The sequence below is a fragment of the Nomascus leucogenys genome, chromosome 6 (genome assembly GCF_006542625.1).
Source record: "Nomascus leucogenys isolate Asia chromosome 6, Asia_NLE_v1, whole genome shotgun sequence".
NCBI lineage: Eukaryota > Metazoa > Chordata > Mammalia > Primates > Hylobatidae > Nomascus > Nomascus leucogenys.
This window is the reverse complement of record NC_044386.1, coordinates 96,720,461-96,746,851: the sequence shown is the minus strand read 5'-3', so window position 1 is coordinate 96,746,851 and position 26,391 is coordinate 96,720,461. Positions and strand designations below refer to the sequence as shown.

Here is a 26,391-nt window from a genome sequence, read left to right as displayed (position 1 = left end):
TGAAACCTGTCTTCTTACAAATTCAGTTCACTAGTTTGGATTCTTAGCACTATTTGTGAAATGACAACTCAGGTATGAGAAGACAGCTACCAAGTTCTCCCTAAACAGTTTTTCTCCAGGAAGAATAGCCACAGTTTGTCATATGTCATGACTTAAAGTTCTTTTATTGTCCTGTTTGAATATTTAAAGTTTTGATTGTTTGAATGTTTTGGCTTACTCACCACTACGTCCTTTTCTATTAGTATAAATAATAAAGATGATTGTATATAAAACAAGTAAATAGTTTTTTATGGCAAATAAAAAATATGAAATGACAAATTAGTTGTGAGACTGAAATACTACTTGGTGTTTAGCTCACAGATCTAAAAAGCTATTTAGGCTTTTTTGGTGGATTAAATAAAGGGTAGGGACAGAGGATAGTTGAAGGAAACTGGAATAGGTGATTATGTAATGTGTGACCACTTCCTTCACTTTATTACACCATTATATTTGCATACTACTATCATTTTCAATCTGTGATCAGCGCTTTAATTTTAGAAATGCAATGTATTCAACATTTTGCAACTACCACATGTAGATTGTTGATTTTCTGGAAGCTGTAAAGGTGTTTTTTTTTTTCCCTTGCTGGAAAATGCACATTCTGTCATTAATTATAAAACTTGTGGCAGCCTTATATGTCATTCCTTCTGTCTGTGCAGAATACAGATTTACTACTTGCTTCAATTAGGAGAGTCAAAAGCAATGGTGGCCGCCGAACTTTCTATGAACTTCAAAGTCCTAAGCATAATTTGTCAGGGATTTCTCAGGTTTCTCTTTTTACTTTTCCTTTATCTTACTCTAGGATAAAACCTCCATAAATGAGAAAAGACATATTCATCTTTGGTAATGACACAAACTTGTTCCTTTCTGATCTTTTGCCACTCAGGTGCTAAAGTATTAATATCAAAGAAAATTATAAAATGGCTTTATACTAATTATTTTATATGCAGCAAACATTGGAAAAGGAATATTCTCCTCCTTTTACCTGATGTTTGTGGTTTTACTCGTACTCCTGAAATGCAGACATTTCAAATAGAATCTTTCCAAAGTACTGCTTTTTTTGGATTTTTTTTGGCTTTGATTTTGTATTGTATACAGTAAAATGTTTGCATGATGTCATCTTGTTGACCCAGCTTTGAGCAGAAGTTTTAGTATCCACAGCATCTCAATAATTTAGCTTGTTTTTTCTTCTCCCTCATTGTAACATTTGTTGAAAGGTACAAGATCAAGAAAAGTCCTTGTGCAACATAAGCAAGCATTTAATTAAGGGGTAATGCCTGTGGTACCAGAGTATGTGAAGTGAAACAGAGATGCTTAATCAGCCACAAAAGCTATTTACTGCTTCGTAAACCTCAGTGCTCAGTGTCATAAATATTATTACTGTTCTAGGACTTCAGAAAAGCAATGAAATATCAAAACTGATTTTTCTCTACTGTTAAAATATGGAAAGCTTTCCTCCTAATAGAACTTGTAATGAAGCTGACATTTGGGAGAAGCATACATAACTGAAATTTATTAACTGGAATGTGATCAGAAGGGACTTAAATACAAATGAGTGGTATGTTGAAAGTAAAGCACGGAGGAAAAGGTTTTATCTCTATTAAGCCTGAAGTGATACTGAGGAATAAGTCACATAATATTGCCATATATATTTCAAACGCCTACATGGGCATGGACTAATAGATGCTTCCTGTCCATTAGCTTAAATCTTCTTTATAGCAACTCTGTAAACTAAGTTGGTTCCAGTTTTACAAATGAGGACATGGAAGGAAGCTCAGAGAGATTAAGTCACATAGATGTGTCTGATAATGCCTGTGCTCTTTCTACTACTTCAAACTGCTTATTAGATGAAAGCTTATATTAAAATAGCCTTTAAAATATTTATTCTGTTGAATATCTGTTAGTATACCTGAAAAGCTCAATTGTGCTGTGTTAATTCTTAAATTTTTAACCTTTTATTTATTCTGTTTTCAGCATTTATTAAGCAGCTAGTATATTCCTAACACTAAGTATTATGAAGCCTGTAACTAAATAAAGGACAAAAGTATCCTCAGAATTTCCATAGTTAAGTCTAAAGGAGGATTTAAACTTGAATTGTTGAAGAGGTCTTATTGATTCCTTCCCACTGAGTCTTCATCCTCAGAGTTTACCAGGTAAATACCCCAGTCTATATACTCAAAATTTGAGAGCAGGATCAAAGAGAGCAGGGTTCTCTTTTCCAGTACTTGGACTATTTGCCAGATCCTTTACAAATTGTATCCCTTCTGTTGAGAGGAGGAAGTACATGCAAAAGCTAAAACGCATAATCCAATTTACTGTATATGATCCAGCTTACAAGCACAAATAAGGAAAGAGTTTATAGTCTTGTTGAAATGCCTTGATAGAGAGGAAATTGTATACAGTGGAAACCTAGAGGAGGTAGTTAGTATAAGACCTCCTGAAGAGGAGTGGTTTTTATAAATAAACTGATTGTTAAGAGAAGGCCAAAGAAAGCTGGTTAGTAAGGAAGCTAAGGGAAGGCTTTTGTGATGATTCTAAAATTTTATTAACCCACATGTTTGTATCTATTGATTGATTACACTTCTCTTTCCTTTGTTATCTACTGTCAGTCTGTAGATCTTTTATTCTGGTAATGTTTTCAAAAGGACTCTATGTTCTTTGTGGAAATGTCAGCATTAGAAGTTTAAAAGTTTCAGTTGTTGATGCTTACCTAAGATGGTTTAACCAAACATTGTGTCCAGTCGCCTCATTTTACACATAAAGAAGCTAAGGTCCAAATAAGCTGTGATACGCTTAATGTCAGATACAGTAAGCATCAGACCTGGGACTTGGCTTGGCTGTTAGTCATGGTTTCTGTCCTGAATCTCTAGTTGAAAAATGCATGAAGGTTACTTATGATTTAATAATAAAAATAATGTATGTTTCCATTTGCTATTTTTCTTCATTGGCTTTAAGAGAGAAGTGATTGAGGAAATATGAAGTAATAGAAATATTTGATATAGTCTTATGGGCAATAATTTATTTAGGTAAAACATATGGAACCTTTAATTCAGAAGGTTCAGCTTTCTAAAGAGGAGTCACTTAATTTCAAAAGATGTTTATGTACATGCCATCTTTCTAATGTATAATATAGCGGAAAGACAGCAAATTTAATAAAAAGCCTTACTCTGTGAGGTAATGTTGGCAGTAGCACTTGTAAGCTCAGATTTAGTCATACATTCTTCCTTTAACTGGCCTTTTAACTGAAGTAAAATTGATGGGAAAAGTATGAAGTTATGGAGAGTTTGGAATTGGGATGCCTTTGGTTGACTGTGATTATCATAATGTATTTCAACCTTGAAACTGAGCCCTGGACGACAGAGGAAAGCAGCTGAGACATAAGAAAATGCCAAAGACAAAATAACCTTCAGCCAGTCTATAAAAGGAATGATTAGGCAGTTCAAAATGTAAATGCCAAATTTTATCACATGGCCATTTCCTGGGATTTTAAGTTATTATAACTATTCTTTCTCTGGAACTAGAAATACACTTTAATTCTGATTGGCACAGGAAAGTATCCTGCATCTACTTCTACTATCAGCCTTTTTCTAGTTGCCTTATGCAGGAAATAGTGTATGCAGGTAAACCAAATAATTTCTGAAAAACAATGCAGGTGTTATAAAAATGAAAGGACAAAAGTGTTCTCAGAAATTTCCATAGTTATGTCCAAAGGAGGGTTTAGAACTTGAATTGTTTAAGAGGTCTTACTGAGTCCTTTAAACTCTTAGTCCTTTAAACTCTTCCTGACTCTTAGTCCTTTAAACTCTTCCTCCATCATCTTTCTTAATATACTTTTAAAAATTCAGGACCAAAAAGAGAAATGACTAAGCAAAAATGCATGTTAACTGCCATTACAAGGAGAGCAAAATGGGTTGTGCCATATGTACTAATCTTTGCTAGTAAGAATAACCTACAGTGTATATAAAATTTGGGTGTTATATGTCTAAGTACCTTTCATGTTCTGAAATTCTTGCCGAGACCCTAATCTATTATTAAAAGTAATGGCAAAAGCCACAATTGGTTCTGCAGTAACCTAATAGTCAGCGTTACATGTCTGTGGGTTTCATGTCTGTGGATTCAACAAACCACAGATTAAAAATATTTGAAAATAAAAAATAGCAACACAGTAATAAAAATAACACAAATAAAAATACAGTATCACAACTATTTACATAGCAAGTAATCCAGAGATGATTTAAATTATATAGGAAGATGTGCACAGGTCATATAAAATACTATGCCATTTTATATAAGGGACTTGATCATCTGCAGATTTTAGTGTTCACAGGGCTCCTGGAACCAGTCCCCCACAGATAATGAGAGATAACTATAGCACGGAGACTGTACTGCTCTCCCCGTGTCCTACCCATTCTCTATTTTATTCCACCCTATCCACCAGTCAGATTAATTTCCAAAAAACTCCATAGTAATTATCTCTTCTTTTGTCCTGGTCAGGAACTTTTAGTGGCTCCTTATTACATATGTAATTCAGTCTGAGCTCTGGTTCTCTAAATACCTTTCCACCCCTCTTTATAGACCTTCACCTCTGGCCAATTTTGTTCCCTTAATATCCTTTAGCTGCTATATGGACTAATAAAATTTTATCAAATGACTTAATTTCTCTGGTCTTTTGTTTCCTTGTTATATGGAGGACAGTGGATTTAATGGCCATTATATTTGTTCAGTGATTTCTAATTTATTCATAATTTTTCCATATATTGTTATATTATCCCTCCATCCCTCCCTCCCTCCTTCCTTCCCTCCCTCCCTCCCTCCCTCCCTCCCTTCCTTCCTTCCTTCCTTTCTTTTTTTGAAACAGCGTCTTGCTCTGTTGTCCAGGCTGGAGTGCAGTGGCACAATCTCAACTCACTATAGCCTCGACCTCCTGAGCTCAAGAGATCCTCCCACCTCAGCTTCCCGAGGAGCTGGGACTACAGGCACACACAAAGATGCCTGACTAATTTTGTTTACCTTTTGTAGAGATGAGGTCTCACTCTGTTGCCCAGGCTGTACTTCATCTTTGTGCCCTTTACAGTAGTGCATGCAGGAATGATCCACATTGTACAGATAGGAAACCTCAAGTCCAAGTAGGCTAGGTGATTTGTATATGAAAGTTGTTCTAAAACTTTTTAATCTCAGGAAGTACCATTTACAATAGCACTCCCAAAGATGAAATATTTAGGTATAAATCTAAGAAAATGTATACAGGATTGGCCAGGTGCGGTGGCTCATGCCTGTAATCCCAGCACTTTGGGAGGCCGAGGCAGCGGATCACAAGGTCAGGAGATCGAGACCATCCTGGCTCACACAGTGAAATCCCATCTCTACTAAAAATACAAAAAAATTAGCCGGACATGGTGGTGGTCGCCTGTAGTCCCAGCTACTTGGGAGGCTGAGGCAGGAGATGGCATGAACCCGGGAGGCAGAGCTTGCAGTGAGCCGAGATCGCGCCATTGCACTCCAGCCTGGGTGACAGAGCAAGACTCCGTCTCAAAAAAAAAAAAAAAAAAAAAAAAAAAATGTATACAGGAACTACAGTTAGAAAACTATAAGGCACGGATAAAAAATATACATACAAATATCTATAGGTGGAAAACTACAATGCAGTAATCAAACGATCTAAAGAAATGGAGAGAGATTCTGTGTTCATGGATTGAAATAATATTGTCGTAATGTCAGTTCTTTCCAACTTGATCTATATACTTGACACAGTCCCAAATCAAAATCCCAGCAAGCTATTTTGTAGATGTCAACAAACTGATTCTAAAGCTTATAAGGAAAGCCAAAGACCTAGTATAGTCAATGGAATACTGAAGAACATTGGCAAAGTTGTAGTACTCACACTACCTGGCTTACTATAAGGCCACGGTAATCAAGATACTATGGTGTTGGTGAAAGAATAGACACATAGATTAATAGAACAGAATGGAGAGTCTAAGATAAATTCACATGAATATAGTCAACTGATTTTTAACAAAAGATGACATTTTCAATAAATGGTGCTGGAACAATTGGATGTCCATATCCAAAACTGAACCTAGACAGAGACCTTATAATTTATGCAATAATTAACTCAAAATGGAGCATAGACCTAAATATACAACATAAAACTTATTGAGGAAAACATATATGATACTGGGTTTGGTGATAAATTTTAAAATACAACATCAGTATGATACATGAAAGAAAAATATTGATAAGTTGTGACTTAGTTAAAATTTAAAACTTCTGTGAAATACTCTATTAAAAGAATGGAAAGACAAGCTATAAATGGGGAGAAAATATTTGTAAAACACATATATAACACTTGAATCCAAAATATACAAAGAACTCTTAAGACTCAACAATAAGAAAATAACCCAATTTAAAAATGGGCAGAAGATCTGAAGAGACACCCCATCAAGGAAGATAAGTAGGTGGCAAAATTAGCACTTAAAAAGATGGTCAACATTGTGTGTCATTAAGGAATTGCAAATTAAAACAATACTCACCAATTGGCTGAAATTCAAAACACCAAATTCTGGTGAGAATGTGGAATAACAGGAGTAACAGGAACTCTCATTCATTGCTGGTGAGAATGTGAAATGTTACAGCCACTTTGGTGGCAGTTTCTTACAAAACTAAACATGATCATACCATGCAAATCAGCAGTTATGCTCTTGGGTATTTACCCAACTAATTTGAAAACTTCTGTTCACACAAGACCTGTACACAAATGTTTACAGCAGCTTTATAATTACCAAAACTGGAAGCATCCAAGATGTCCTTCAGTAGGTAAATGGATAAACTGGTACATTCATATAGCGAAATATTAATCAGTACTAAAAAGAAATGAGCTATGAAATCATGAAAAGACATGGATGAATCTTAAAAATGCACATTGCCAAGTTAAAGAGATCAGCCTGAAAATGCTCTGTGAGTCCCGTTACATGACATTCTGGCAAAGGCAAAATTAGAGAGTTGGTAAAAAGATCAATGGTTGCCAGGGACTCGGGAGCAAGGAGTTGATGGGAAGGTTGAATAGGTGAAAAACCAGGACTTTTTTAGGGTGATAAGTGTGATACTGTGATGATGACTATAAGATATTAAGCATTTGTCAAAACCCAGAGAACTTTATAGCAGAAAGAGTGGATCTTAATGTGTACAAATTTTTGAAAACTCATTTAGGAGGTCAGAGTTTCCAGGATGGAATGCAAAATATGGCAAAAGAGTCTAAATGTATTATAAATGTATCCAATAATCTCACTGAAGGAAGTGAAGAAACAAGTTGTTAATCTAAGTAACTTTGGAAATGAGTGGCATCTGTATGACTGTTTAGTCTTACTGTACTTACTTTAAGCTAAAGAAACTATGCGTAAGTCCTGTACTCTATTGATAAAGTTCTGTCCCATGGGGAACAAGGTATGGATTAATAATGTTGAAACTACCATGCATGTATACTGGAATTGAACAATTAAGAAAATGGGTGGCAGTTGTTAGAAGCCAGGTTTTTCACTGTTGTAGTGTTGGTTACAGGTAAGCAATGAGAGGCTAAAATGATCCATGTGGTAATGGATTCAAGTTGGAGACATTGGTATGAATTCATTTAGCTTAATATATAGATACAGATAGTTGCATATGGAAATGTTTATAGATATATGTATATGCACAGGTTCGTGTACATATTTACAGTGTACACTAAATCAGTGTGTACTAGAAGCAATGAAACTCCAGTAGCAATTATTTTACCTAGTCCTCAGATCTTGGGGAGTAGGAATCAGGGTTATCCAATGTTAGGAATCAGGATTCCTTGGAGAGGTGGCTGATTGTTGCCCTGGGGTAGGAAATATACAAGATGTATGGAGCCTCTGTAGTGACAGAAAATAAGAAACTACTCAAAAAAAAAAAAACTGAAACAAGACACACTGATAGGAGTATGTCAAGGGGACACAGGAACCAACTGAAAGTTCTTCAATGACCAAAGCTGGAACAGTTTGAGCAACAAAATAAAAGTATTGTTGGATCATAATCCAATGTGTAAAGTAAATGTCTATGAATCCTTACTGATATAAACAAATGGTTGATGTTGACCTTGGGAGGGAATAGATAAATCTCCCATGCAAAAGAATTTCAAATGATTTACTTAGACATTCCACCCTCAATGGAGTGGGGCATAACTCTCCACTCCTTAACGTTAGGCTGTTCATAGTGACTTTTCTTCAATGAGTGCAGTACAGAAAGGGTAACATTATAGTAGAGAAACCTGATAAATTGTACCTCAAGCCAGATGATCAGGGTCAGCACCAATAGAGATGTCATGCATCCTTGATATGATATGATGAAAATGACACTTTACCTGTGTGGTTTTTCTCCCCAAATCACATTATCCCAGTCTAATGAGAAATAAATCACAGTTTTACAAAGCATATGACCAGTAATCCTCAGAACTGTCAAGGTCATAATGATGGGTTGAATGATGATCCCCGCTCCCCTAAAAGATTATGTCCACATCCTAACCTCTAGAACTTGTGAATGTGATCTTATTTGTAAAAAGTGCCTCTGCAGATGTCTTTACATTAAGGATTTTGATATGATGATCATCCTGGATTATCTATGGGGCTCTAAATCCAATGAGGCATGTCCTTATAAGACACAGAAGATACCAGGGAGAGGAGAAAGCCATGTGAAGTCAGGCAGAGATTAGAATGATATAGCCACAAGCAAAGGGATCCCTACAGCCACCAGAAGTTAGAAGAGTCAAGAAATGATTCTCCCTAGAGACTTCTAAGAGAGTGCAGCCGTGCTAATTACTTGATTCTTTGATTTCTCATCTCTAGAACCATATAAAAATAGATAAATTTCTGATCACCTGAGGTCAGCAGTTCAAGACCAGCCTGGACAACATGGCAAAACCCCATCTCTGCTAAAAAATCCAAAAATTAGCTGGGCATGGTGACACATGCCTGTAATCCCAGCTACTCGGGAGGCTGAGGCAGGAGAATCACTTGAACCTGGAAGGCGGAGGTTGCAGTGAGCCAAGCTTGCACCACTGCACTCCAGCCTGGGTGACAGAGGGAGACTCCATCTCAAAATAAATAAATAAAAATAAAAAATAAATTGCTGTTTTTTTTTAAGCCATCAAATTTATGGTAATTTGTTATAACAGCCACAGGAAACGAATACACTCATCAAAAACAAGGAAGGTCTAAGAAACTATCACAACCAAGACTTAGTCTAAGGAGAATAAATGTAACGTGATGCCCTAGATAGGACCCTGAAACAGAAAAAGGACATTAAGGAAAAACTGAAGATACCTGAGTAAAATATGGACTTTAGTTAATAATGTATTTATATTGTTTCATTAATTGTGACAAAGGTATCATACTAATGTAAAATGTTCGTAATTGGAGAAACTGGGTGTAGGATACATGGGAACTCTATGTACTATCTTCACAATTTGTCTATACATCTAAACCTGTTCTAAAATAAAAGTTGTATTTTTTAAAAAAAAAAAAAGAATGAAAAGGAATAGATACCTTTCCTGGGAATAAAATGAAACCAGAATATTCCACCCCTCAAAAGCAAGGGTTTTCTTACTTTGGCAATTATCTGTTGGAGGAAGCCTGCCTACTAACAGTACTCCTCTCTTCCTCAAACATCCTGTAGTCAACCTACTGTTCAAGGCAGATGAGACCATTGGGAAAACAGACCTCTTCAGCTACAGCAGAAATCAGTGCAGTTATTCATTCTAAACAAATTAGCCCTTTGGTTTTCGTACTACTGGCCTTTCTTCCTGAATAATTCAGTCTAAAAGTTTCAAGATAGGGCCCAGGAAGGTGTAGGTGCTAGGGTTTCTTGGACAATGACTGATTCTAGGGCTGGGACAGGGAAAGCATAAGACAAGATGTGCTGGACACATCTCCCTGTACCAGAAAGTAAAGTAGAGCTCGAAGAATGAGGGGATTATATCTAAAGGATGCAGAAGCCACCTTGAAGGGGCACTCACTGGCCAATTCTTGAACAGTCTGAGCATCAGACTAAATAGTCATACTACCAAATCATAGCTCTTTAAATAAAATAGGAACTCATGAGACCACAGTGATCTAATAAATTTGTGGGGAGAAGAAAAGGAATAATGGAATTGGAAAGATCACCATTTGCCAATTATTGTAATCAGTGATCTTTCTAATTCCATGATTCCTAGCTAATAGGATGCAGTGAGGAACACAGCAGCATTTCTATGACACTTCTTTCAAAAATGCACAACTGAAATCTAATTTTGAAGAAAAGAGAATTCCAAGTTGAGAGACTTTCTACAACGTACCCAGCGTGTAACATGCAAATTTATAAAGATTATGAAAGTCAAGGAAAAACTTTAGAACTATTCCAGATTTAAAGAGACTAGACAAACTTGACAATTAAATACATCTCGTAATACTCTATTGGATGCCTTTGCTACAAAAGACATTAGTGAAATAATTGGTGAAACTTCACAGGCTAGTAATGTATCATTGTTAATTTGTCAATTTTGATGGTCGTATTATGGTTATTTGGGAGAATATTTTTAGAGGAATTATAAACAAGTTATTAGGGATGATGGGACATAATGTCAGCAACTTTCAAATTGGGGAAAAAACTATTCTTGAACTTTTCTGTTTGAAATTATTTTTAAAAGTAATTTTTAAAGCTGTCAATAAAAGCCATTGTGAGTTGAGTGGATAAGAGGAGACATTCATTAAGAATACGTCTGATCAATGAAATATCTCCAGACCTTGAAGAAAACTCAAGATATTAAAGGGAAATACTGATGATAAAATTCAATTCTAGAAGAAAGAGATTGTGGAAAGAATTATTGTAAGAATCTTATAAATAACCTTGGGAACTTTATATTGGGTGAGATTTGGTAGTTAGACTGCTTTTTGTTGGCCTGTTGCATTGCCAAGTGTGGGAGTGAAAGTTTAGCATCCAGCTGGGTCTCACAGGGATTAGAGGAAAGAGGGCCAACTAGCACCACTTTGTACCCACAAGAGGGTATATGGTAGTGCCAGTTGGCCTTCTCCCCACCTAGGCACCTCTGCCTAGGTGCTGCTTGATGGGAGTGGAAGTTTAGCTACCGCTAGGCCCTGGTAACTCTAAGGAAACATAGAGGAGGGACAGTTTTTTAGAGGTGTAGAAGGAACTTGATTTTGTACATTAACTTGGGAGAACCTGCCAGAGATGAGGAAAAGAAAATTACACAATAGAATTTATAGAATAAATCCAGGTATACTATTTGCGTACTCCAAAACTATGATCCTTGACATCTCAAGGCACGTGGACTCTATGAATTAAGAGTTTTAGAAAGGATAATCTTTAAAGGACCATTTAATTTATTATGTTTCGTCCAGCAATTTGAGGCTAGATAAGAAATGTGATAACAGATAGTTGTTGGGTCTCCTCAAAGTTGAAATTAAGGATACCAAACAAAAGAAGCTATAGGACATTTTTTTCATTAATAATAAAGATCAGACGGCAGATTATTTGCTGTGACTTGACGTAAAATACTGTGACATTCTTTTTTTTTTTTTTTTTTTTTGAGGCAGAGCCTCACTCTGTTGCCAGGCTGAAGTGCAGTGGTGCCATCTCGGCTCACTGCAACCTCTGCCTCCCGGGTTCAAGAGATTCTCCTGCCTCAGCCTCCTGAGTAGCTAGGATTACAGGTGCGTGCCACCATGCCCAGCTAATTTTTGTATTTTTAGTAGAGACGGGTTTTCACCAGATTTCACATGCTTACAGATTTTAAAGAGTTTTAGAAACATCTTATTGCACTAAGATAAATTGCCCCATGAGAAATATTTTCATCTGCTTGACCAGCACTATTGATGAGGTGATTGAATTCCTCCAAGGAGGACAAGCTGTTATGTCAGCTGAAGTGACACATGCTTTGGGGAAGAGGTAGTCACAGGTGTTAGTAGCATATACTTTGCCAACACAAGTTTATAAGAAGATTCATTTTTTAAATTTTCAGCTTGGAGTGAGTGTGAAATACAAATATTTTACTTCTCTTACTATCAGAGGCAGTGAAAACATTGATTTTGAAGTAGCTGCTATGAAACATATGCTTTTTTCTGTGAATGGCAGTAGTACTTCCTCAGAGCATATATCAAGTCAGCTGCTTCAGGGAGCATTTCACATTCTCTGTGTATCCTGAGACCTAATTTTAGCAAATACAAATCATCTAAACTCTTCCAAATTCAATTTGATATCCTAACTGGGAATGACAGTGGAGCATAGTCTGAACCTTTCAGATCTGCATATTTTACAGCTGATTACTTCTGATTAAGTCCAATTTTGGTCATTTTAGACTAAACGGGAATTTTGATCTCTGATGTCATAATGTGACAGTGATTGATCTCCTGGGGCATTCTCTATGTTGTAGTACTTGGTGCTTTGGGCCGAAGTTCTGTGTGTGTGCTCGTCCCTCCTTTGTCCCGTTCTCTCCCTATATCCCTTTCTTCATTTTTAATATTTTCTTAATTTTTCAGTTTTAAAAGAAAAATATGGGCCTCTTTAAACATGAGACCTCCTAAGAACAATCCTAGATCATAGTTAATAATCTGTCTTAGGATAAACTCATCCTCTTCCATTTTATTTTATTTTATTTCAATTTTTAGATTTGGATACCTGCATTTTACTTTTTTTTCAATTTGTCATTTATTTTATTGTATTTATTTATTTTTTGAGACAGAATCTCGCTCTGTCGCCCAGGCTGGAGTGCAGTGGCATGATCTTGGCTCACTTCAACCTCCGCCTCCTGAGTTCAAGCAATTCTCCTGCCTCAGCCTCCCGAGTAGCTGGGATTACAGATGCCTGCCACCACACCTGGCTAATTTTTTTATATTTTTAGTAGAGATGGGGTTTCACCATGTTGGCCAGGCTGGTCTCAAACTCCTCACCTCAAGTGATCTGCCCGCCTTGGCCTCCCAAAGTGCTGGGATTACTGGCGTGAGCCACCGCGCCTGTCCCCATTTATTTATTTTTATTGATACATATTAGATGTACATAATTTCAGGGCATATGTAATAATTCGATATTCATATAATCAAATCTCCTTTATCATTTTAGGTAAAGGTAATTCATGAGCCAGAGAAGATAAGGCATCCTTACCTGTTTATTCCCTAGTGACTCATTTTCACTGTCTAGTTTGCTCTCTTGGTGCCTTTCTTTCCCCTCCTCTTTTTAGTTTTTATTGAAAGAAAATAAGGGGAATATTTTAAACAGCAGTGAATCTTTAAATTAATATACTTCCTTTTCCATCTACAAAGTTAAATATTTGAAATAGCTCTTTATATTAAAATATCACTTACAACTTTTAATTTTAGAAACATCAGCACATTGACAAATCATTTCTTGCTTATTCCAGGTACCCCAAATTTTCTTTGTAGAAGAAATATTCACTGTTGAAGCTTTAGCTGATGAAGCTATATGAGCAGATAAAACCGGAAGAGAAACATTCTTTCTCCCCTCGTTTATAAACAAAAATCTATGTAGTTGAAACTGGGTGGATATAGCTATAAAACATAAGCTCATTCTTACTGTTTGGACATGTTTTACTTCTTGTTGAAATAGATGCTCCACAACTGTAAGATAAGAAGTCTGATACACTGTTTGGAATTTTTCAGTTGATGGCGCATTATGTAATACTGTGTTGGAATTTACTGGCCTACAGTCTTGAGGTAGTGTTTTGCGTTAAGATGAATCAGTTTTCAGTATTAAATAATTCCGTGGTAACCTACATGGAAAAGAGTTTCTGCTTAAATGAATCAGGGTATGATGAGGCTTTATTAGTAAGGTTGAGGTAGTTGAATATTTGAGAAGTGAGAGTTAATTTAAAAGACTTGAGAAAAGACCATGTTCTTCAAAGCATCCGTAGTCCCCAAATCTAGTAAAAGTGAAGATCAGTTCTCACTGTAATAGTCTATAAGGATTTTTTTTGTTTTAAAATGTCTTTTTTTCTCTTCCTTAGTATTGGCAACTATTTTATGTTGTATATACCATGCTCATTTTAATATAACACTCTTATAAATGAAGACCTACATAGCTTAGCAAAAACTTAAGAGAACTGGCCATCATGTTATCATTTATAGAACTAGTTCTGACTACCACTGTGGCCTGTGCATATATATGAGCCATAAGGTCACCCTGAGTGGAACTTTTTATAAGCTTAGTCAAGGTTATTAAAGCCGAAGGGAAACTAATATGCAGTGCTTCTACTGTTTTATTTATTACTCGATTTAATTTAGAAGTACTTTAGGACCTTGACCTACTTCAGTGCCATTCATCCATTGGTAGTAAATATTAATTGATGAATTGAGATTTGATGTCAACTGTTCTGTATTAACCCATTTATTTTGTTTTTCATATTCTCCTTTTTAAATTGTATATATCATATCATTGCAATGAGAAACCAGATTTATGTTATAAAGCATTTTTTCCTTAATGAGGTATAAATATCAGTTACAGTTAGTTTCCTATAGCAATGAAAGAAAAAAGATCAAGTTCAAAAACTCATCTAACTATACATATTATAATGTCCAGCATCTACACTAGGTATTGATAGTGTTTAATTTTTAATTCATATTATTGGTATGCCAGATGCTCTATGCATACTACATAAGACTGCAAATTTCCTTTCAGGACCTAAAAGGGCTGTTGTGTTTATAATGCATGTGTTTATCTCATTTCGCACATTTCAATGTGCATTCATATTGTTATATTTCCTTTATTCTCAGAACAACCCTGAGAAATAAATAAGCATTATCTTTTAGGTAAACCAGGGTTCAGGAAGATTGAGTGTTTTGCCTAGACAAAAATTCAGTCCTCTCGATAACTTGTTAATGTTCTATCTGAATCTCTACAGAGAGCAGTAAAATGGTATGTTATTTTCATAACTGTAGATGTCAAACTGCTATACAAATCTTTATTTGCATAGCACTTATAATTTTTAAAGTACCTTTTATATTATTTAAAAGAAAATTATAAAAGCAGAGTTCTTCTGTTATATATTTACTGTAGTTTCCTTTATTAGACTCATACATTCAGTAGACACAAAGTACCTCTGTGTTCTAGGTACTGGATTGGTTGCTAAAGTACAAAGCCAGTCTCAGCTTTCAAAGAGATCAGGCCATCAAGACACTGTTGTCTTACCCAGCAGATATGGACAGTGTGATATAGGCCAAGTTTGCTGAGGGCACTGGAAAAATGCTTTTGTTTCTCCTGTTTTGGGGGTAAATGTGTGACTGGCACTGTCTTTTTTCCTGCCATGAATACAGAGGTAATGCTTATATCTACAGCAAACAGCTTTGAAGCAACAAATCAACACATTTAGCAAAAAGAAAGAGCCTTGGACTTGATAACCCCTTCAGCCTCTGTACTAATCCTAGACTACCTACCTCTGGACATTTTGTGTGGGGGGAAATAAAGTAATGCCCTGTTTTTTAAAGTCATACATAAATCAGAGTTTCAATTAATTGTAGATAAATATTTTCTGTCTCTGTATTTTTTACTTCCTTATAATGGAAATTTAGCATACACTAGACTAGAGAATAATATAACAAATCCACATCACCTAGTTATAATAGTAATCAATATTTAGCTAACCTTTTACATTCTTGCACTTTCTCTCTTAGTAATTATAACTACATTTAAGTAATTCTATAATAAAAGTGTGTGAAAATACTGTGGAAGCACATGGAAGACAGTGACTAATGTGGCCAGTGTTGGAGGGGCTTCAAAGAGGAGGTGGCATTGGCAGAAGCTTTAAGGTCAAGTAGAGAATGGAAAGAGCATTTCTAGTGGGAGGACTAACATGTATAAAGGGTTTTTTAAAGCATGGCATATTCAAAGAAGGGGAAACAGATTACTGTGGCTGGAATATAGTGATTATCAGGTATGAGTGTCAGTATATGATTCTAAAAAGATGGCTTGGTGCCAAATCATGAATGGACATATGTATCAAAAAATTTGGTGCTTATTACATAGGTACCAGGAAATGAAGAATATGATTAGGTTTGGGTTTTTAAAAGAGAACAGTGGCAGTAACACTTTTGGAGTATGGGATAAAGAGGGAAGGCAGTAAACTGCGCCAATGGTTCAAGTAATTAGAAAGGCATTTGGTGATAACGATAGTGGTTTTAGGCAGGGGGAGATAAGTTTAAGAGATATTTCAGGGGAAGAATCAACATGATTTGGTGCCTGGCGAGGATGTGGAGAAGGGAGAAGTCATAGGATGACTTGAATAGATGTGATGATGCCAGAATTAGAGTAATACAGCAGCAGACTGGTTTGGAATAAGGGCATATGATGAGCTTAGTATTTTAAGTTTGAAGTGCTGATAGGTCATTCAGGTAGAGTATTCATTGTGCCAAGTGGAGATATAGAACTGGATCATAAGAGAATCTCACACTAGGGAGTTCTGTAACTTGCCTTTCCTGCTAAGTATGTCATATGTCACAAGTTCATATATATAAGACTATATATATGTAAGCATTCATATACATGTACATATATAACTTAATCCTTATTATTCACTAATTGTGTGTTTCCAAATTGGCCTACTTCCTAAAATTTATTTGTAATCCCTAGATCAGTACTTACGGTGCTTTTGTAATAATTTGCAGGCATGCTCGGAGTGGTAAAAAAATTTGAGTCACCTGATGTGCAAATTCTCAGCTGTAGTTGAACAAGGTAATACTCTTGATACTCTGCCTTCTTGTTTCGGTTCTTATACTGTAAACAAGCATCCCTTTTGCAGTCTACTTAACGCCACATTTTTCACATTTTCTGTGCTTTTTTTTGGTAACTTTGCTTTTTTAAGCAAATGGCCCCCAATGTTGTGCCAAAGTGCTGTGTAATATTCCTGAGTGCAAGAAAGCTGTGATATATCTATGCAAGAAATATGTATGTTAGGTAAGCTTCTCTCAATCATGAGTTATGCTTTCGGCCATGATTTCAGTGTTAATGAGTAAATATATATTAAGTAAGGTGTCTTTAAACAGAAATACAGATAAAACAAGGTTATGTGTTGGCTGATTGATGAAAATGTTGTGACCAGAGGCTCCTAGAAACCTAACCCTCTTTCCCATTTCCCCCAGAAGCAGTGGTTCAGTGTTCACTAACTCAGTGTTTGTGGCAATTTAATAGACCATAACTACCACAGATAACAAGAATCAATGTGTGTATGTGCATGTGTAGAAAATCTGCTACTCTTTTATAAATAACCCTTATATTTGTGCAGTGTAAGTATTAGTCCTAATTTTACTTGAAATTGTGATCACAAGAAATATATAACTCTTTTTTTTTTTTTTTTTGAGACAGAGTCTTGCTTCATCACCCAGGCTGGAATGCAGTGGCACAATCTCAGCTCACTGCAAGCTCTGCTTCCTGGGTTCACGCCGTTCTCCTGCCTCAGCCTCCTGAGTAGCTGGGACTACAGGCGTCCGCCAACACGCTGGGCTAATTTTTTGTATTTTTAGTAGAGACGGGATTTCACCGTGTTAGCCAGGATGGTCTCGATCTCCTGACCTCGTGATCCGCCTGCCTCGGCCTCCCAAAGTGCTGGGATTACAGGCGTGAGCCACCATGCCTGGCCATAGCTCTCTTTTTTAGTGAAAAATAAATGCATACAAGATGAAAACAGTTTGCTGTGTTAAATCAGATGGATGATTCCATATTCCTTAAGTCAGAAGGTTTTTCATAAAATGGAATACTGAAGGAGTACAGGTGACATTGACAGCATTTAAATGATCATCTATAGCACACTTGAGCATAATGTGGTTGTCAGCATCATATTGGTGGGCCGCCAGTTTCTTTTATGGTTGATGTTATTCTCTTTAGCAAGCTTACAACATTATCAGTCGCTTTTGTCTTAAAGAAATTTATTTTATAATAGTGTTTATGTGTGAGGAGATTTCACATCGAAGACTAGTGTGTGTGTGCATTCATATCTGTCAATTTGCTTGAATATGACAGCTCAAAAGCATTTTTTAACCTTTCATTCACGAATGTTGGTTCATATCAGTAGGGGTGTTTTAAAATGACAGGTATTATGTGAGAATGAGAATTACCCATGCTTTCTGACATATCAGTGTTATGTTGAAAATTAACATTCAGCTTTGTATCTCACGTTTTACTGTCTGCAAATCTGAAAGCAGGGAATTGGCATTTACAAAGTCAAGGACAAGCCATCATACAACCCCATGCATTGACGGTTACACTTCAAAGTGATTCTGTGCTTGTTAGCGTATATCTGTTTCCTAATCATCTTGTTCCTTGGTATAGAAAATATGCCTTTGTTATTGTCTTATATGGCTATATAGTTAAATGCTTCAAATAAAAATGATACAGACCTACATTTAGAGATTCTTCAGTTTGGGGTGGCTGATTTATTTGTGCTGCTTATGTTTCTGACTTGATCTTCTTCTGACTGATTCTGTAGTCTTCTAACTAAGGTATTAGGGTGAATGCTTTCTGTCTTTACTGCAAACAGTAGATTTTATGTCATCAAGAGTAGTTATCCAGCCTGGGTAACAAGGCAAAACTCCATCTCTACAAAAAAATAGAAAAGAGTTAGTCAGACATGGTAGTATGCACCTGTAGTCCCAGCTACCAGAGAGGCTGAGGCGGGAGGATTGCTTGAGCCTGGGAGGTGGAGGCTGCAGTGATCCCTGATCACGCCACTGCCCTCCAGTGTGCCAGTCTGGGCAACTGAGCGAAGAAAAAGAAAAAAAGAAGAAGAAGCTGGGCAAGGTGGCTTATGCCTGTAATCCCAGCACTTTGGGAGGCTGAAGCGGGTGTATCAGTTGAGGTCAGGAGTTTGAGACCAGCCTGGCCAACATGGTGAAACCCTGTCTCTACTAAAAATATAAAATTAGCCAGGCACAGTGGCTCATGCCTGCAATCCCAGCACTTTGGGAGGCCAAGACAGGTGGATCACTTGAGGTCAGGAGTTTGAGACCAGCCAACATGATGAAACCCCATCTCTATTAAAAATACAAAAATTAGCCGGGCATGGTGCTGGGCACCTGTAATCCCAGCTACTCTGGAGGTTGAGGTAGGAGAATCGCTTGAACCAGGGAAATGGAGGCTGTAGTGAGCCAGGATTGTGGACTGCACTCCAGCCTGGGCGACAGAGTGAGACTCTGTCTCAAAACAAAATTAGCTGGGTGTGACACGCAAGGCTCCTGTAATCCCAGCTAATCAGGAAGCTGAGGCAGGAGAATCACTTGAGCGTGGGAGACAGAGGTTGCAGTGAGCTGAATCATGCCACTGCACTTCAGCCTGGGCAACAGAATGAGACTCCGTCTCAAAAAAAAAAAAAAAAAAGTAATTATAACAGCATCTTTTTCTCCTTATTTTTGGGAGATGACCTTAATATTCACTCTTCACATGGAAATACCTCATAGATTTATTCTTCTGCACTATGACTAGTGTATTATTTTAGGTGTTTTGGTTTCTTTCTTTCTTTCTTTCTTTTTCTGAGACAGAGTCTGGCTCTGTCGCCCAGGCTGGAGTGCACGATCTCAGCTCACTGTAACCTTCGCCTCCTGGGTTCAAGCAATTCTGTCTGCCTCAGCCTCCTGAGTAGCTGGGATTACAGGCTCCTGCCACTATGCCCCACTAATTTTTATATTTTTAGTAGAGATGGGATTTCACCATGTTGGCTAGGCTAGACTCGAACTCCTGACCACAGGTGATCCGCCAGCCTCGGCCTCCCAAAGTGCTAGGATTACAGGCGTGAGGCACTGCACCCGGTCGTGTATTTAAGTTTAAGGATTGATGCTGTTTAATTATATTGCATTTAGAAAGCAAAGTATTTGCAGTTGAAATCCTCTGTGAATTTAACATCAAGTATACTATATTTTCACTTTCCCTGCTTATTTGGAGCAACCTAATGTTCTGGTATTAAAGACTGTTTTGTAAGATTAACCAGCCCTTGACCTAATTGAAATAGAGTCTTATGTTACCTTATTCCAATTTCAATAAACTATTATGCAACATAGAGATGTGTTATAATTTGAGAATTTTATGTAAAGTTCTTCAGTAAGTGCTAATTCAGTGGGGATACCTTCTTAAACCTATAAGGATGCAGGGAAGTGACTAAAAGATGAAAATATTTATCTAATATATCTCCAATGAAAGTACAGGATAGTACCTAAATGTCAACTTTGCCATATGGTTTCAGAAAAAAACATTTGAAGGTCTTTGGTGAATTATTGGTTATAGTATTTAAGCCTCTTTATAGGGATAGCTGCATTTGTTAATTTACATTTGCTGTTTACTGTTCCTCCAAACCTTGCAATACATGTCTTCTTAGCCTCCTATGAATTGAATGTATTCATTTCCATCTCTGTTTTACTCATTCAAATACTTTTTTTTTTTTTTTTTTGAGACGGAGTCTTGCTTTGTCTCCCTGGCTGGAGTGCAGTGGCACCATCTGGGCTCACTGCAAGCTCCGCCTCCTGGTTTCACGCCATTCTCCTGCCTCAGCCTCCTGAGTAGCTGGGACTACAGGCGCCCGCCACCATGCCCGGCTAATTTTTGTATTTTTAGTAGAGATGAGGTTTAATTATGGTTTTGATCTCCTGACCTCGTGATTTGCCTGCCTTGGCCTCAAAGTGCTGGGATTACAGGCGTGAGCCACTGCACCCGGCCTCATTGAAATACTTTTATTTCTTCTCTTCAGCAGTCTGAACAATTACTCCTTGGATCTGCCAGGTTAAGACATTTTCTCCAAAAAGACTTACTAAAATCCATTTAGTTTCCCTTCTCACTGGTTTTATGTATATAAATTATATGCTGCTTTGTCATTAGTTTGCGTAGTTTCGTTAATATTCAGTTAAATCTCTCCTGAGTGCTTGTTGCAATGATATGTGAGCTTGGTGGTGTAGAGAAGTATGCTGTGGTCAGAGTTTCCAGAGAAAGTGATCTTGTACCTGAATAAGTAAGAATTTCCTATGTGTGGAAGGCAGGTAAAGATATACTGGCAAAGAGAACAGCATGAGAATACATGGGATTGACAAATAGTTCAGTATGGCTGTGGTGCAATAAAGTGGGAGATAGGAAATAAAGCTGAAGAGATAGGTATGAGCCTGGTCATTGAGGACTTTATATGTCATACTTGGACATTTATTCTTTGAATAAAGGACTTTATTCTGTTAGTGCTGGGTTGCTTTGAAGAGTTTGACATAATGAGGGTTTGATGTATGATAGTGCTTGATGTGGCAAAATTTTTATTTTAAACCAATCGTGTTGGCAGAAGTATGTAAATAAATTTGAGGTAGGATAAAAGTAGAGATGGGGAGATGAGTTAGGTTACTGATTTGGTCATATTGAGAGATAACTTGGATTTAGATAGTATTAATAGGGATGGAATTGAGGAAATAGACTTGGAAAGTGTTTAAAGTAGAAATCAGTAAGAACTGAAGATGACTGGTGAAGTGTGAGATAATTGCCTGACTTTTGGCTTGAGAAGTTAAGGGGCTGTTGTTCTGCTGTGACAGGGACTTTAAAAAGGAACAGATTCTAGGAAAAGATGGACAGCTCAGTTTGGCATATACTGAGTTTTTGCCTATATTACCTTCAGTTAGAAACATCCAACAAACAACTGGATGTAGGAGTCTGAGGCTCAGGTGAAAGGTTAGGATTCAGGGTTTTCATCTGAGTTCCTCCCAGTCCTGGGAGGAATACAGAAAATGTGAGTAGAGTGTGAAGTGGGCAAAACAGTGAACCCTAGGAGGAGGGGGAAAAAGAGGAACCCAAAAAGGAAACTGGGAAGGAAGAAGCTCTATGTCTTTGCCTAATTACTGTTAAAAGGAGGACAACTTTATCCTTTTTGAATCACTCTTTAAGCATTCTTGAATAGTAGGATATTATATAATGTTATATAGTAGATAATAAACGTTTAAGTTTGCCACTTACTTTGTTCAGCTGGAAAACATTTCATTTACTTGGAAGTTGCATTTTTATATTTTATCCATTTTCATTACTTGACAAATGTTTTTAAATTCGTATCATTTCATGAGCTGCTATGTACTAGGCACCATGAAGTCTCCTATTCTGGTTTTGTTGTAAGAATTACTCTGACCCGAAGGCACTGATTTACAGTAAATTTTGCATGGTCAGTCTTATGTGGATTAATATGGTAGTTGAACATCCTTCTCTTCCTGAGTACAGTGTGGCCTTATTTAATCTTTTTCATCTCTCTGGGTCACTATTTCTTCATTTTCTTAAGTCTATTCATTTTTAGAAACTCAAGAACAGAGTCTACCAACAGGTTTTAGAGACCTACAGGGTACATAACTGGGTTTCATGACTCAACTAAAATTATATGCAAGATATGATGCATATATATACATTTTTATGAAGATGCAATTTATAGCTTCTTTTGGATTATCAAAGTTTTGTATAACTCACCACTCACCTTCCACCCAAAAGGTTAAGAACTGTAGGAACCAGAAGTATTTTGTGTAATGTATTATAATAAACTACACTGTTTCATGCAACCCCTGAATAGTGAAGTTATCTTTAACAGAGGTATTGCTATTCTTTGAAAGTAATTTTTTGAAGTAAGGAACAAATTTATTTTAATGCACTATATGTTTACTTTTTGGCTACTTAAGCCTATAATGTTTCTGTTGTATTAACCAATTAAAACACCTTTTAGTTATTTTATAGCTTAAAAACAAATTCATCAAATAGAATAAGAGTTTGATTCTGCCTTATGGTGAATTGAAGAATGCTTAGTTTTAAAGAGTGATTCAAATGCCCTTTATTAATATATCTTCCCCACTTTGCATCTTCTAATAGGAAAAGAATACTTGAGATCCATTTGTAAGGAAAGAAAAGGAAGCAACAACATAATGCCCAGAGTTGGAGCCAATTAAACCAGGTTTGTACTTTTTCTTTCCATAATGTAACATGTTTATTCTGGTCTTGAATCTCTTTTATTAATCTCCTGTCTTATTCCAGCAAAAATCTAATAATTTTAAACCTTGCCATAGTACTATGGAGGAGACAAAGATGAATAAGACATGCCCTTTTGAAACTATTTGCAACTAATGCAAAAGAACAGAAATCGTAACAGTCTCTCAGACCACAGTGCGATCAAATTAGAACTCAGGATTAAGAAACTCACTCAAAACCGCACAACAACATGGAAACTGAACAACCTGCTCCTGAATGACTACTGGGTAAATAACGAAATGAAGGCAGAAATAAAGATGTTCTTTGAAATCAAATGGTCTTTGAGAACAAAGATACAACATACCAGAATCTCGGGGACACATTTAAAGCAGTGTATAGAGGGAAATTTATAGCACTAGATACCCACAAGAGAAAGCAGGAAAGATCTAAAATCAACACGCTAACATCAAAATTAAAAGAACTAGAGAAGCAAGAGCAAACAAATTCAAAAGCTAGCAGAAAACAAGAAATAACTAAGATCAGAGCAGAACTGAAGGAGATAGAGACACGAAAAACCCTTCAAAAATCAGTGAATGCAGGAGCTGTTTTATTGAAAAGATCGACAAAATAGATAGACTGCTAGCCAGACTAATGAAGAAAAGAGAGAAGAATCAAATAGATGCAATAAAAAAAAAATGACAATAGGGGATATCAAATGATTTGCAACTTAACTATGAATATGAAAGACAAAATTATAAAAAGCTAGATAGCAATCTCATTTTAGCATGGAAAGTTTTGTGAGGTTTGGTAAATTGCTTGAGGTCAGAAGCTCTTAAAGAGTTAAGGTGGGATTCAGACTCGTATCTGTTGACTCCAAACCATATTTGCCTTCCATTATGTCACAATGTTCCCTATTTTATTTAGGTTTAGTTGTTGTGCAACTGCTGATTACTGAAGTAGAGGGTGAAGATTATATGTATTTCATATAAGGAATTTACTTTCATTTAAGGAATTTATTTCATTTACTTTTCTGATGAAGTAAAAAGGGGAGAGTATTCCCTATTCCTCAAAAGTTTAGAAGATTAGAGATGGGAACTAACATTTATAAGCACTTACTATGTGCTAGACACTATTGTAAGGACTTAACATGAACTAACTTATTTAATTCACGACAGCCAGGTGACATACTTGGTGTTATCCCTCATCTTTAAAACAAAGAAATAAGCAAATTGTCCGAGATCACATAGCTAGTAAGTACCAAAAGCAGATTCAAAACCGTGTATTGGGAAAGGTTAGATAGGGTTTACACCATGTCTATTGACTTATTTTTTTATTTATTTATTTTTTTGAGACGAGTCTCACTCTGTCGCCCAGGCTGGAGTGCGGTGGCACGATCTTGGCTCACTGCAACCTCTGCCTTCCGGGTTTGAGTAATTCTCCTGCCTCAGCCTCCCAAGTAGCTGGGTCTACAGGTGCGTGCCACCACACCTGGCTAATTGTGTGTGTGTGTGTGTGTGTGTGTGTGTGTGTATTTGTTTTAGTAGAGAAGACGGGGTTTCACCATGTTAGCCAGGATGGTCTTGATCTCCTGACCTCGTAATCTGCCTGCCTCGGCCACCCAAAGTACTGGGATTACAGACTTGAGCCACTGCACCCAGCCGACTTAAAATTTAGTATTACACAAACCAAACAAATAGCTGGACAATTTAGTCTGAGCTCCTTTTGCTATTAGTGTCATTTGTAAACATTCTTAATTCAACTATTAGCAGTTAAATCGCCTCACCAAAATAATATTTCCATCTTAACAAGCTTTTCATTGTAACCAGTTTGAAAAAGTAATTTAGGTTACATGATCCTATGGTGAAGAGAGATTTTAAATTCACAGAATAGTGAACAACAACATATGATAGAAAGGACTTTGAAGGTGGAGCTCAGATCTGGGTTCTTTCAATTCCCAGCTTTCCTACTAACTCATGTGCTCTACAAGTATCTTAACCTGTTTTCGTACATTTTGTAAGATTAGAAGATTGACTTCATTGTTCCGTAAGTCCCTTACAATTATCCTATCAGTAGATAGGATACAATTATCAGTAGTAGGATACAATTATCCTATCAGTAGATTTTTTAAATGTGCTTCACATGTGAATAGCTAAGAATTTTTGGTTGCGAGAAAGGTCTTTAGAGATCACTTCATTGAATCCTCCCATGTGAAGATGATGAGACTGAGACCTTCACATTTGTATGGCACTGTAAACATTTCAAAGCTCTTTGCTCTTTTACATACATTAATCTCATGTGAGCCTCATCACCATACTCTTGTGGGTTAAATATTATTCTCTTCATTGTATGCATGACCAGATTGAATTGGTCATATAGCTGGGCTAGACTAAGTGACTCTGTGACCCTCAACCGAGTTTATCATGTTTTCTTGCTTTAGTGAGACTAATTACATCTTCAATGAAGTACTATTTTGTGAGAAAGTGAGAATTCAGTGATTTATGAAAAAATCCAAGCAGGAGTAACAAACATTTTCTGATATGAAAGTAGTAATGACTACATTATATAAATAACAGTAACAAAGAGGTAAGGAAGTGGCAAGTAATAAGGTCTATGAGTTGATTTAATTTTGGTTTTCATTTATTCCTGGATTAAGAATAAGCATAATTGACTTTTAATATCCTTGTGTTTATCAATAACATACATTATCCTGACTAAATAATGCAGAGAGAAATCATACTTTATAATAAAGTATTCATAAATTGTAGGTGAGCTAAGGAAAATTTCAGTTAATTTAAAAGGATACTTTGAAAACGAATAAATAAGCATGGGAAGCTAAGCTTTACGTAAAATTAATTATTTCACTGCCTTTATTGAAATGGGTTTTCTTTTTTATTTCCACTTTGTAGTTGTAGAGCTACAACTTTTGTGTAACTTTTTAGTATTTTTTTAATTGGAAAGAAAATAATTTTAAAACTAGTATGTGGGTATGAGCAGTTTTTCTTATAGAATTTTTTTTTTCTGAATTGTCTTTCCTTTAAAAGAAACTGACTTTCTAGATCCCATGGTATGATGATGCTTTCTCTGCAGATATGAAAATTTGATCATTAATACAATCTCTAGTTGTTGTTCTATATTAAAAAGTTTTTTTTAAGATGATTAACTGCATATATTCTGTAGAACTAATAAAAGAAAGGAGGATCTCCCAGATGGTTCTAATCAAATAAGGAAAACAGCAAAGGATGGTGTTGATATACAACAAAATTTGAAAGCAGCATTATGAGATTTGACTTATTTTAGAGAAGAAAAATGTATTATGTCCTTTCTGAAGTCTGTTTTTCTTACGAGTCCATTATAAGATTCTCTTGCCCAGCTGCTGATGTTCTTTCCTTATGC

General features: G+C 36.4%; 1 protein-coding gene across 8 annotated transcripts in view; it reads left to right on the top strand.

The window, feature by feature from the left end:
• PEAK1 (pseudopodium enriched atypical kinase 1) overlaps positions 1-26,391 on the top strand; it is a 298,162-nt gene that overhangs the window by 108,760 nt on the left and 163,011 nt on the right. For 6 of the 8 annotated variants that reach the window (XM_030814854.1, XM_030814851.1, XM_030814849.1 and 3 more), the window contains one exon: positions 22,903-22,984. The gene's annotated coding sequence lies outside the window, so the exon portion shown is untranslated. Of the gene's footprint in view, positions 1-16,715; positions 16,783-22,902; positions 22,985-26,391 lie in introns of all 8 variants that reach the window. The other 2 variants (XM_030814848.1, XM_030814852.1) reach the window with 1 other exon arrangement.